The 12,892-nt window shown below is 43.8% G+C and overlaps 1 pseudogene; it reads left to right on the top strand.

Moving 5' to 3' along the window:
* The first annotated feature begins 524 nt into the window (after positions 1-524).
* Positions 525-10,598, top strand: LOC124706875 (annotated as a pseudogene).
* Positions 10,599-12,892: the final 2,294 nt, after the last annotated feature.

Raw genomic sequence — 12,892 nt, 5'->3', positions numbered from 1 at the left:
ATTTAAAAGCCATATAGGGCTTCTTTTGTCAGTTATTTGCCCAAAATAGGGCTATGTATAAATTTTGCCCAAAATAGGGCATATGTTTATGAAATATCGTTTAAAAATTCCATGTTTCGTTTCTTTTCGTATTTGTCCGATTATGCGGTGCGTCCGCGCGTTGGGCGCAGCGCGTGACCCAAACGGACACGCGGACGCGGGCCGCTGTCCGCGCGTCCGCTCGGCCACGCAAACGGCCCAAAACGGACGCGCTGGGCCATCCGTTTGGGTCGCCCGGTTGGAGATGCCCTTAGTACCCTGGCAGTTTATTTGGTATTCCAAAATTACCCCTGCAAACTTCTATCTCCTCCAGTCCAAATTCCTCACGAGCAGAGCCGCCGCACAGAGCAGCCATGGCGGCGGGATGAACCACCCCACGCCCGCGCCTCCCTGCCACTCCCCTCCCCCTCTAGCTTTCCTCCGCCCGACCCCCTCCACCATCGCGCGCCGCCACTCCGCCCTCCGCCCGTCGCGCGCCGCCGTCCGCTCGACGCCCTCTGCCCGCGGTGAGCCGTGGCCGTGTGGCAAAGCTCCGGCACACCTCCACAGGAACCCTCCCTTGGTGAGCCGGCCCTTGTTCCCCTGTTTGTTCCCAATATATTCATTGCAATTGCAGCAAATTTAGAATTTGCTGTGTTTATGTGTCTCAGAGTCGATCTGATGGACGATTTCAAAGTAGAAATAGACGTTCAATCTTATTTGAAAGTTGTGTTGAAATGCTGTTAAAGTGAGATGAGATAGTGTTGTACGGAGTATTGTTTTCTGTTGATCTGTTGTTGAAACGTTGTGAAGAGATAAGGGCATATGGCTTTCTTGAATGATGTTAGTCTCAGTTAAACGCTAGTGGTATTTTGGCTACAAAAACTGAAGTGAGCGTTATTTTGGCAAGTTGGTTTTCACTAGTGGTATTTTGGCATGTTCGGTTTTCACTAGTGGTATTTTGGTTATTCTCTCTAGAATCATAGACTACCTCAAATTTCAGAGGCATGCCCAAATATTTGAGCGAGTTCTCTGTCGCCGCCCCCGCCCACCTCTGCCGCCGGCGGCGCTTCCTTCAGCTCCCGGTCGCCGTACATCTCGTCGTAATCCCGGTTGCCATCCATCTCGACGTCTCCGCGGTCGACGTCGCCGCGGTCGCCCAGCTTGTCCTAGTCGTCGTCCTGTTCCTTGTCCGGATCGTCCTGCTCCAAGATTGTGCTCTCTCTCTGGTCGGCTTGCTCGTCTTCCTCGCATTCCCCACGGTTAGTGCTTCAATCCTCACTAACCCCCACGATTAGTTCTTGGTTAGTGCTCTAGCTAGTCAGTAGATGTGCGTGTGTGCTTGGTAGGAGCTTGATGCTTTTAGGAAAAAAATTGCATGGCTGGAGATGGTGCTTCACTGTGTTTGTCACATCGATCGATTGCATTCCTTGACTTTCCACCACTTGTTTCTGCTGTGTACGTATGGACCAACTAAAGAAAATTGATCATATCCGAGATCAGTAGCATATTTTTTTATTAGACATACTTGCAATCTGTGGCTCCTGCCAGTAACAATCACCGGCTCCTGGCAGGGTTCAAATTCTGGCACAAGTATTTTTTACACAGACTCAGATGTTTTTTAACCAGGTTTCAAATTAATTTTTTAAAAAAATCAGGTTTCAAATTCTGGCACCAGCATTACAAGCTTTATGGTAGTACTTAACCTACGATGTGTCAATACCAGTAGGCTGATAATGACTAGCCTCTTTCGAGTCATACACATTATTCTGAAGTTTCTAAAACTCAGTGTGTCTGATTTGGATGATGACTTCATATGCCTCTACATTCATCATACTCAGAAGTTGCATCAAGATCCTGATTAACAACTCATTGCAAGGAAAGTTGTAAGCCTTGTCACTGGATAATATGATTGCCAACTCACTGAAAGGAAACACTGGACACTCGATTGCAGGATACTAGCCCATTTCCTCTCCACTCTTTATTTTTAGTTTTATTTGATGAGAGAACGTCCAACTATGTAAGTACTGCTCTGTGAGTTGATTCCTTAGCTGACCTGTAATATCTCAATGAATTTAGATGGTTGCCGCGTAAATGAGTTGAAATTGGACAGGTGCTTCCTTTGCAACCTCTGTTTAAGTCGATCTGATATGTTATCTTGTAATAATATCTTTTAGAAAATATTCTGTGTGTATACAGAGCTGAAAAACTGTGTATTCTAGCTGGATTTTGGGTCGGCCCTGCGGTACCCAATGGGCCAGCGAGGCCATGATTTTCTCGAAGTGGGTTGACCCGTGGCCCATAAAATTGGATTTGAGGCCATGGGACTAAGTCCAACGCCAGGTCCAGGCTGGCCCATTCCCATCTTGAAACAGACTGAACAATCAGACCTCCACTCTGCCTCGCACCGCTCGCTGCCGTCTTCCTTCCTCCCGCCGCCGCTGCGAGCTTGCTCTCTCTTCCCAGCTCCCCGTTACCCTGCAGCCGCAGATCCCCTGGTGCACGCTCCCTCCCTCCCACCCTACGTCCATCCAGCGCGTACAACTTGGAAGGGCGCCGCGCCACCGCTACCAGTGTGATTTCCCTGTGCTCTTTTACTAGAGCTTTATAATTTCTACTCAGAAGCAATGCTAGATAAAGATTGATGTTGATTTGTTCTTCGAAGTTTCATTCAATGCATACGCTTGATAGATTTTTGTACTTTGGTATTATGTTGATGTTGTATCTCCCCAGTTAGATTTTTCTTTTTTTCTTTTTGAACAACAGCAGCAGCTCTGCCTTTTTATCTGGACAGAGAAAAGAGGAAAATAATTTTGATTGTTTCTTGCAGGAAATTCTGATATAAACTTGTAAGCTTGTTTTATCCTTTCTTGGTTTTCCTCTCAGTGAACTGAAAAAGGAAGCTTGGTATATGAAGTGCAATCTTTTTGTGGGATCTTCCTTCTTTGACTGGTGCCATCAATGTAAAGACGGATTGGCATTCATCGTCTATGCACCGAGCAGTGCCAGGGTTCCTGCGCCGAGTTCTTATAAACAGAAATCGGCCCCCGGTGTTGTGCCTTTCCTCTCTGGCTTGTTGCTTTAAGAGCTTAGATTATCAAGAACCCAGTCGAAGCTCTTTTTGCAGCGAGTATAGAAGCCGGTGCATTCATCCTTTGATCACACTAGCAGTCCGGACATCGAATTTGGATGAGGCCAGAAATATCACCTTCAGGGAGTGTGTCAGGTTATATGGGCTATCCCAGTCAGTTCGGTTGTTTGCATTGCTTATGCGGACATTCTTGCCGCATGGAATCACAGAGATCCGGTGCTTGATTCAGAGCATTGTTGATTACTGCGGGGATGCCGGGCCAGAGTTGTTTGAGTTGGCACCTATGTTGGTCAACAATATGGGTGGGTCGATGACATTGGTACAAGTTTATGCCACAATCATGCGGATTTTTGTAGATCTGTCAATGTTTGAGGATGCTCTTCTCACTTACATTGAGGCCAAGAAGGTTGGACTTGAGTTGCGAGTTTGCAACTTCTTACTGAAGAGCTTAGTTGAAAAGAAACAAATCCTGCACGCAAGGAGTTTGTTTGATGATATGAAGAGTTCTGGTCCTTCACCAAATGTCTACTCTTATTCAATTTTGATGAGTGCGTATACGCATGGAGATAAGTTATGCTTGGAGGAAGCCTTTGAGCTTCTTTGTGAAATGGAAACGAAAGGCGTGAGGCCGAATGCTGTAATCTTTGGTACTTACCTTTATGGGCTTTGCCGTGCCAGACAGGTGACATCTGCATGGAACTTTCTTCAAATGATTTGTCAGAAAGGCGACCCTTGCAACATTTACTGTTTTAATGCAGTGATTCATGGTTTCTGTCATCAGGATCAGGTTAAGAAAGCTATAGAGGTGTTTGATGTGATGAAGAAGGGTGGGTTTGTCCCAGATGTCCATAGCTACAGCATATTAGTTGATGGGTTATGCAAACAAGGGGATCTGTTGACAGGCTATTACATGCTTGTTGAAATGGCAAATAATGGAATTGCCCCTACTCTGGCGAGTTACAGTTCGCTTTGCATGGTCTTTGCCGAGTTGGAAATATTGAATTGGCGTTTGAGCTTTTTAAGAGGCTCAAAGACCATGGCTTCAAGCCTGACCACATTGTGTACAGCATTGTTCTTCATGGTTGTTGCCAACATTTGGATCTAGACATTACCTGTGACCTTTGGAATGACATGGTTCATCATAATTTTGTTCCAGATGTCTACAATTACACTAGTCTGATATTTGCATACTGTAGACATGGGAACCTTGAAGAAGCATTGAGGGCATTTGAGCTCATGCTCGATAATGGGATAAGTCCCAACATTGTGACCTGCACAATTCTTGTCAACGGCTTCTGCAACACTGGGCGGATTGCTGAAGCCTTCATATTCCTGGACAAAGTGCGTCAGTTTGGAATTGTCCCCAACCTTTGTACATACAGGGTTATCATCAATGGCCTGTGTAAGGTCAACAAATCTGATGATGTATGGGGAATTTTCGGGGATATGATAAAAAGGGGATATGTTCCTGATACTGTGATTTACAGTATTATTATTGATGGTTTTGTGAAAGCTTTGGATCTGCATGAGGCTTTCAGGTTGTATCATAAAATGGTGAATGAGGGGACAAAACCTAATATCTTTACGTATACGAGCCTGATAAATGGTCTGTGCCATGATGATAGACTTCCGGAAGTTATGACATTGTTTAATCATATGATTGGGAAGGGTATAAGACCGGACATGATTTTATATACGTCTCTAATTGCATGCTATTGTAAGCGCTCAAACATGAAGGCAGCTCTGGAAATATTCAGAGAGATGGAAAAAGGGGGTTTGCCAGCAGATGCTTTTGTTTATACTTGTTTAATTGGTGGCTTCAGTAAAGTGCTTGCAATGGACGGTGCAAACATGTTGATGGAAGAAATGATAAATAGGGGGCTTACACCTACTGTAGTAACTTATACAGATCTCATAATAGGATACTACAAAACTGGAGATGAGAGGAAAGCTAAGATGATGTACAAGAGTATGCTCCAGGCAGGCATTACACCGGATGCCAAGATGATGTGTATACTGGGCCTTGACAATTGTGAAGATGATTTTGAGGATTCTCAGAAACAGAAGGGCGCGTTATAGGTTTTTCAAATAGAGATATGTTAACTTGATCAACAGAATGATTTCATAATGGCGATGAGCTCTAATAATCAGTCAAGCTGAACCTAGCCCTTTTGAGTTGTTGGTGCTGATGTACTTCATTGCTATTGTGTTCATGAAGAGAATGAGAACTTCCAAGGATGAAGCTATTTCTTGTTACACGAGCAAGTGTTGAACATTGCAATGCTTACTTTGAATATGACAAAAATGATTGTATAAAGCCAATTTGTGTTATGAATTGATAGTTGAGATGGAGCCATAACAGAGGTATGCCACCATTTGATTTATCCTTCCTTTTCAGGGTTTTCAAGAAGTTCCTCTGCAGTGCACTACCTTGAAGTCAATGTATGATTAGTTTCACAATTATGGTCTTGTATTTCTTGTTTTCTTTGCAAGTTTGGTTGAGTATCAACTGAAACGTTCACATGCATCCATCAAGACCAACTTGGCTGCTATGCAATGTACATCCACTACATTCACATCCACCTTACTAAGAAAGAAAACAATGGAAAGAAGCAGAAAACCACTACAGGACACCACACATATTGACTGTTATAGTGAAGAATATGGGTCCTTGCAAAATAGAACTTCAGCACTACTGCAAACCCCACTTCCGCGCATTTTGATATATCCTGGAACCATTTCCTCACACAGAGAACTTACAATATAATATATTAGGGGGACAAGAGTACTTGTGCATCTATTTGCCTCTTTTTTGTCTGCCCTTTATTGATTCCATTTTCATTACCTGATGTGCATGTAAAAAATGATTTCAGGATGTCAAAGAAGTCGACAAGAATCCGAGTAGATTGCATGAGTATCTAGTGCTGGTAGTCCTATGTGTTCAAATTCTTTCACTAGGCATACTGTCAGAGAGGTAGCCTCTCTTGATTGTTAAAGCCCACTTAATGGGCAGATTTCAGAATATGAAGATGCTAAGGCAGGTCTTTCTGTCTTCATTCTGCATCATCTCCAGTGTACATTAACTGATGCATACTTGGCAATATAGCTTCTTTCTCGTATCTAAAGCTAAATTCGGTGCTGCAGATAATGAGCATGCTCGGGATTTGTTTTCTCCATATGACCTTGAAAAGGTTGGGTTCCATTATCATTGAGATAACAAAACAGAAGAACCAACCGTTCACCCAGCACCCAAAGTCCACTCGAAACACTGTGGCCGTGATGGCTCGTAGATGTTGCTCCCATAGCGGAGAGTCAAAGAGTGCCCTGAACTCTTGAGCGGCACCATCGTCCACCGAGAGCTCAGAGGGTGAAATCCCGAAGGCTTTGAGAAAGACGGGTTCAGCTGCAGATGCTTTTTCAGTAACTTGCCTTGAGAAGGTGCAGGGAAACTGAGTCCATCTCCATGCCATGCCCTGAAGCAGAGCCATTCACACCACGGAGGAGCACCCGTATCAGGTTGCACTATCAAAGAGATAACGAAACAAACAAACCAACTGTTCACGCAGCATCCAAATTGCACACAAAACACTGATGAATGCTCCAGTTACCACCATTTCTTCAAGATGTTGCAGCATGTGGATACATTCATGATTGATAACATGTGCCTGTTATGTTCTAGGTCCAAGTACTTTTTTGTAAATAATATAGGTGAGACTAATAGTCTAAATTCCATGGTACATGTTGATTTCTAGCTCATTCCATTTAATAGCAGTTGCAGGTTGTCATGGTGAATTTAGCGTTCAATACTTAACTTAAATATTCATATTCATTTTGCTACTCCAAAGTGCACCCAAAACACTGATGAATGCTCCAGGACCACCATTTCTTCAAGATGTTGCAGCATGTGGATACATTCACCCAAAACACTGATGAATGCTCCAGGACCACCATTTCTTCAAGATGTTGCAGCATGTGGATACATTCACCCAAAACACTGATGAATGCTCCAGGTACCACCATTTCTTCAAGATGTTGCATCATGTGGATACATTCATGATAGATAACATACTTTTTTGTAAATAATATAGGTGAGATTTATAGTCTAAATTCCATGGTACGTATTGATTTCTAGCTCATTCCATTTAACAATAGTTGCAGGTTGTCATGGTGAATTTAGCGTTCAACACCGAACTTAAATATTCATATTCATTTTGCTACTCGCTGTTACATTATGTGTTCAATCTTCACTGTATTAAGGAACTGTTCCGAAACACTACTTGATTTAGTACAGTTGGGTGATCCCTTTCCAAAATATCTAACTGGGTTCATTGAGCAACAATCTGGATTGTAGCTCTAAGCCTCTTGCTTAAACCAATAACCTCACGTGAGAGGTGATGTGTCAGTTGTGATCATGGGGGTCTGGGAAACGAGTCTGAGTTGCTGCGTTCTCAAGGGCTTTTGGTTTGTTGGCTGTGAGCTTCGCATAAGGGGGTTTTGTAGAGTTGTATTACTCCTAGAAAGCTGCCTGGGCAACTCGGCCAGCCAAGGGGTCTGAAGGGGGGATTTCATCTCGTCCATTCATCCTGGGTTAAACAGTAATTTCTCAGTCCCGCGAACTACCCCAGCCGTTGGATGCTGTACATTCTCTTTCACGTCTGCTGCTTTCCCGCAGGTCTATGATGAATGGGACCGGCTTCGTGCGGGGTCCGTTGGTCGGGTGCAGACACGCGGGCTGGTTCATGTCGCCTCCCTTGTGCGCGTGGGTGAAAACCTAGATCGGGACAAACCACTCCCCCCACCCCAATCCCCTCCTCCGACTCTCTCCTCTTCCCCATTTGGCCTCCCAGAAGTGCAGAGGAGGCGGGCTTGAGGCAGGAGGTGCACGAGGGGAGGTGAAGGCTAGCAACCAACCCCTTTAGGGTTCCTGGCGTGAGGAGACCTCCATCCCCAGCTACCTCTCCCCCTTCTCATCCCGAGCCTCCTCTGTTGCTCCGCGAGCACCGGCTCGAGCAGCGAGCGGATGGAGCCGGACGGCCGCGGTGGGATGCGCTTTAGGAGAGAGCATGGAGGAGGGCGGCGGCGCGTTGTCAAGGGTCGCTGGACGAGGAGGGGAGGAGCACCGCCGCCTCCTCGCGCTGCTCGTCAACTCCGACGCACCCCAAGCATCGCAGCACCGAAGGAGGCCTGGAAGAGATGATGGAGGCCTGGAGAGCCGGCGGCAGCCGTCTGGCAAGTTGATCCCCTCCTTCGCCTCTCAGTCTCCCTCTCGCGTTGTGCGCTGCCGAAGCCTAAAACGGTTCATTTACTTGTTCACTTAGCTAAGGTAGGAGAAGGGAGCGTGAACGGATGTATCTCTGATCGATTACATGCTATCCTTTCTTGGTAACAGTAGTACACAACGCATGTATCTCTGAAATTCCTCTCTCCAAATTCTGTGGAATTGCAGATGTTGTGGCGAACAGTAAGACAATTTGGTTCATAATTACTAATTGATATTTTTATTTGCAGATGTAAGTTTATTATTTTACTCTTTCGGGATATACAAACGGAGAGCTCAGTTGTTCAAAATGTATTGAAAAGATAGAAGGTGTGGTCTCTTAGAGGCAAAATTTGATTGTCTGTCATGTTTTTGACGGACGCCTTCTTAAACTCTAACTTTCTTCTTGCCAAATGGTTGGTGTCCAAAGAAAGAACGATTGTATGATATTATATTTGGGCCTTCACCTTAGCAACCATATTTTAGCTTAGAATATTATAATTCAGTAATATACTCTTTCTAAACCTCATCAATGGATAATATCTATAGCGGTATAGCCTACTCAAATTATTTGTCTTCACCAGAATGTGTTTTTCTTGTTTCTTCCATTAATCTAAGTATTTATTTGTTAGTTTCAGTTGGTTGTTAATCTGTTGCAAGATAAAGATTTGTAACTAAATGCATCACTACCTGTTTATGCCCTCACAGTAAAATGACTGAGCTTCATTGCCTCCAAGGGGCTTCTACATAGACATTAATAAGTTTTTGTGCAGCTAATATATTTAGTTCTATTATTTATGGTTTGAGTAATATGTTCAATGGGGGCAATGCGAATCTGGTTAAGCTATGTTTTTAGAGAGGGAAGCAGTTTTCTTGAGGACAAATGCATATAATGTTTATATTGCTTAATAGAATGGCAGTTTAGGTTTGCCTTTTGTTTCTCACTGTTAGGCCCTTCTCTTAAAATACTTAACCGGTAACACTGATAGTTAATATATCTACAACTTAGATGGTTCTATATTTTTTGACGTATTTTACAGACCTAGAGGTTGTGTTTTGTAAATTTTGCTGATTTATAGTAGCTCCCTACTGAAACTGTACACATTTCTGCATGGTGCAGAGGAGGCCATGGGGAATGATGGAGCAGGGATAGTGACATAGCAAGAAGCAGGAGAGGAGAAAATGATTTGACAATGGAGGCCTGCAGGCTATGGTGTTTAGCATCAGGGAAAATGTCTCAGCATGGGCCATCCTCGCCCTGCGAGTGCTCCTGGGCATTGTTCTTCCTTGCCTGTCCATTATGTGCTAACCGGAAGGGATCGGGCCGGCTGCCATGTTTCGAGAGGAACATGAGAAATATAGAGGAACCGCGTGTCGTTGCGATGTCGCCTACAAGGCCAACTCCAAGACGAGAATGATGCCACATATGATTCGTTGCTGGATCCAAAAGACCAGGTAGCCGTTTCGATCATACAATCCTATCTTTACTACCGTCCAACAATATTCTGAATTTGAGTGTTCTAGAATAGCTCAATAGTAAGTTTCAAAAAAATAAATTATAGTAGAGGTACATTGAAAATTAGATAAACCTGAAAAAACAAAATGTAAATGTGATTGTATCTGGAAATCCAAGTTATGGAATTATACAAATATATGGTAAATAATATTACTGGCTTAGCCTTAGGCTAAGGAAAACAAATTATATGGCGCTATCTTCTCGATACAAAGATGTTGACAACCAATAATGCGTAGTTCTACTTCTTTTTGCAGTTTTGGTGTTCCATCTTCTCCAAGCAAAGCCATAGGCCATGGACTCGCTGCTCCGCTCTAATTTGGCAGAAAAGCTGTCCGGGATGGTGCTACCTTACCGGAGATCTGGGCAGTTTGGATTTAGAATGCTAGAATCCCAAAAAAAATTTAACCGCTTTCCCTTATTTATATGTATTCTTTAGTTCCCCAGCTATATTAGCTATTTAGCTTAGACACCATCAGAGCATTTGTTAAATATGGTCCAAGTGTTATTTGTTAAATACTCCTACTGTCTTTTTGTCTTCCTCAATACATCGTTTCAATTTGACCAAGCAGAAGTTCTCAAACAGTACAGCATACATGCATGAGTAGAAGCTGTAGAACTAAACATATTATTGTAATATGGCCTATTTACTATGGTGCAACCTTTAGATTCTATCCTCTGTTGTATGGCTGTATTGTTGGTGGTGATTTTCTGATCAACCTGGTGTGCAAACAAAGTATCAGTTGTCTATTTACTGACGGTTCCTTTGCGGGGTTCCTTTGCGTTTTATTTCGTGCTGATTATCACCATGTATTCACTTGCTGATAAGACGGGCTTCAATTCTTGCTTGGGCTCGGTCTTTGCACGGGTCATCTAGTGAAGGTTAATATTTAAGAGTACCGTGTTTCAACTACCTTCAACAGAGGGGATTTTCAGCTCTTCCATATTCACTGGTGACCTCGATTTATGTTACTGTATGTAGTACAACACAGCACAGAAAGCTAAATGCAGTGGTTGCAGTGTTTTGCCTACCCTTTTTTTTTGGAACTGTGGTTATTTGAAGGTAAAATACACAGTGCATAAGAGATTTAGCTAGTGCCATGACCTGATTTTGTTATAAATAAGAAGATAATCATCATTCAAGCAGTTCAAAGATTGATGAGTGGTTTGAAAAGAAAGGATGTACAAAGGAAAATGCGTGGGTAGTTGATTTGGATAGCAAACCCAGTTACGACGCTTTCTGGACAAATACTGGAACTGTGAATGTCTCTGATAGGTGAGAGCTTCGGTCCTTCAGGTCTTTCCTGGAAAATCCCGCCCATGCTGCTGTGTCCAACGGCTGGCCTTGTTGCCCTTCCCAGAGTTCAGATCCCTGTCACTTCGAGATTTCCTTGTCCATTTTGCGGGGAAGCCCTAGGTTGAAGAAGACAAGATGTCCCAAGTCAAGATGAAATGCCCCCAATATTCAAGAGCGGGTCAATTATGAAGCAACAAAAGAGTATCACATCAGCCATCTAATAAGCAGCTGTGTGGCGTGCTAGTTTCACAAGTGTAAAAAGGGTAATGCTTTGAAACTTGAAGCTCTGGCAAGCTATACTAGCATGGTTTTGCCAGCTGATTTTTAACAATTCTGTAGACCGTCCTTTCCCTCTCAATGTTGTGCAAACGTAGCCCCTTGACCGAGTCTATGTAGATACTCGCTGTGCCAAACTGGTACACCTAAAAGCCATTGTAGAATTTGCAAAGTCTAGGCATAAACAACAATCCGTGTTCCATTGTGTACACCTGGATCTGGATAGACTCCTTGAAGTTTAAATCCATGGCTGCCGCTCCTCCTGGTACCGAGTGATATGAACACCAGTCTGATGTTTGATGTGCCACGTAGCCTGGATTCTCCCTTGATAACCAAGTATGTCCGAAAGTTATTCATTTACACGTGGGAGCCATCAAGGACGTCCATGGTCCCAATGTTGTGTATTGATCCGAAAGGATTTTAGAGTCATGTCTACATATTATCGAGCTTGCTAGGTCACACACTTGAAGAAATCCAATTTATTGTGAGAGTTTTATTTATGGTATGTGGTTGGGAGAATTATTCGAAATAGTTTTGCGACATCAAAATAGTTTCAGGGAAGCATCAGAGCAATTACGGTGTTACAACAATAGTTTCGGAGAAGCATCAGAATTGTTTCGGGACATCTATAGGGTTGATAGAGAATATCGGAAGTATTTTGCAGTTATTGAAATTGTTTCGAAATTCATTAGAATTGTTCTAGGAAATTTTATGAGGAGAAATTTGAACTCTGGGCTTTATTAGAAAGTACCGGATGAGTGTCGGGAGGCTGAAATGGTGGCCAAAAGGCCACAATTCTTTAGGAGGGCCCATGTAGGCTGGCGGCTAGAGCCCCAAAGCCCTCCCCTAGGGCTGCACCTGGGCAGACAATGAATGAGGCCCCCTATGAATTAGTGGGATGGCCAAGGAGGGGAGGGCGACACTCAAGGGCAACACCTTTCCAAGTTGACCCCCTTTCCCTTCCTCCTATGAAAAGAGAGGCACTCCCGTTCCTATATCACACAAGTCCACGTGTTGGATCCTCTCTCGCTCTCCCTCGTGAAGCTCTCCACATATACGCCAAAAGGTTGCTCCCACTCTCACCAACATCGCTAGGCCCGAGATGGTGGAACGTTGTTGGATTGAATTGCCGTACACGTGGATACATGCGAAGGGATCATCCATTTGATCCTAGGAGCGAGAATGACCAAATCCTCACGGTTTGGAGGGATAAACCTAGCTGCGGGGATCACTGCGTTTAGAGTCTTCACCGATCCTTCCTCAATTTGCTTGGTGAGTTTAATCTAGATCCAAACTCTTTATTGCATCTCCATAGATAGATTATGGTGTTTCGTGTAAAACGATTTTTTGTTTTGTTTTCCATGCACGGAACCGAGCTCTGGGCGCTATGGATACCACGGTTGGGACTCTAAGGGAACACCGAGGAGAAAGAACAAGGCG

Source organism: Lolium rigidum, chromosome 4 (genome assembly GCF_022539505.1).
Source record: "Lolium rigidum isolate FL_2022 chromosome 4, APGP_CSIRO_Lrig_0.1, whole genome shotgun sequence".
Classification (NCBI taxonomy): Eukaryota; Viridiplantae; Streptophyta; class Magnoliopsida; order Poales; family Poaceae; genus Lolium; species Lolium rigidum.
This window is presented reverse-complemented; position numbering and strand designations above follow the sequence as displayed.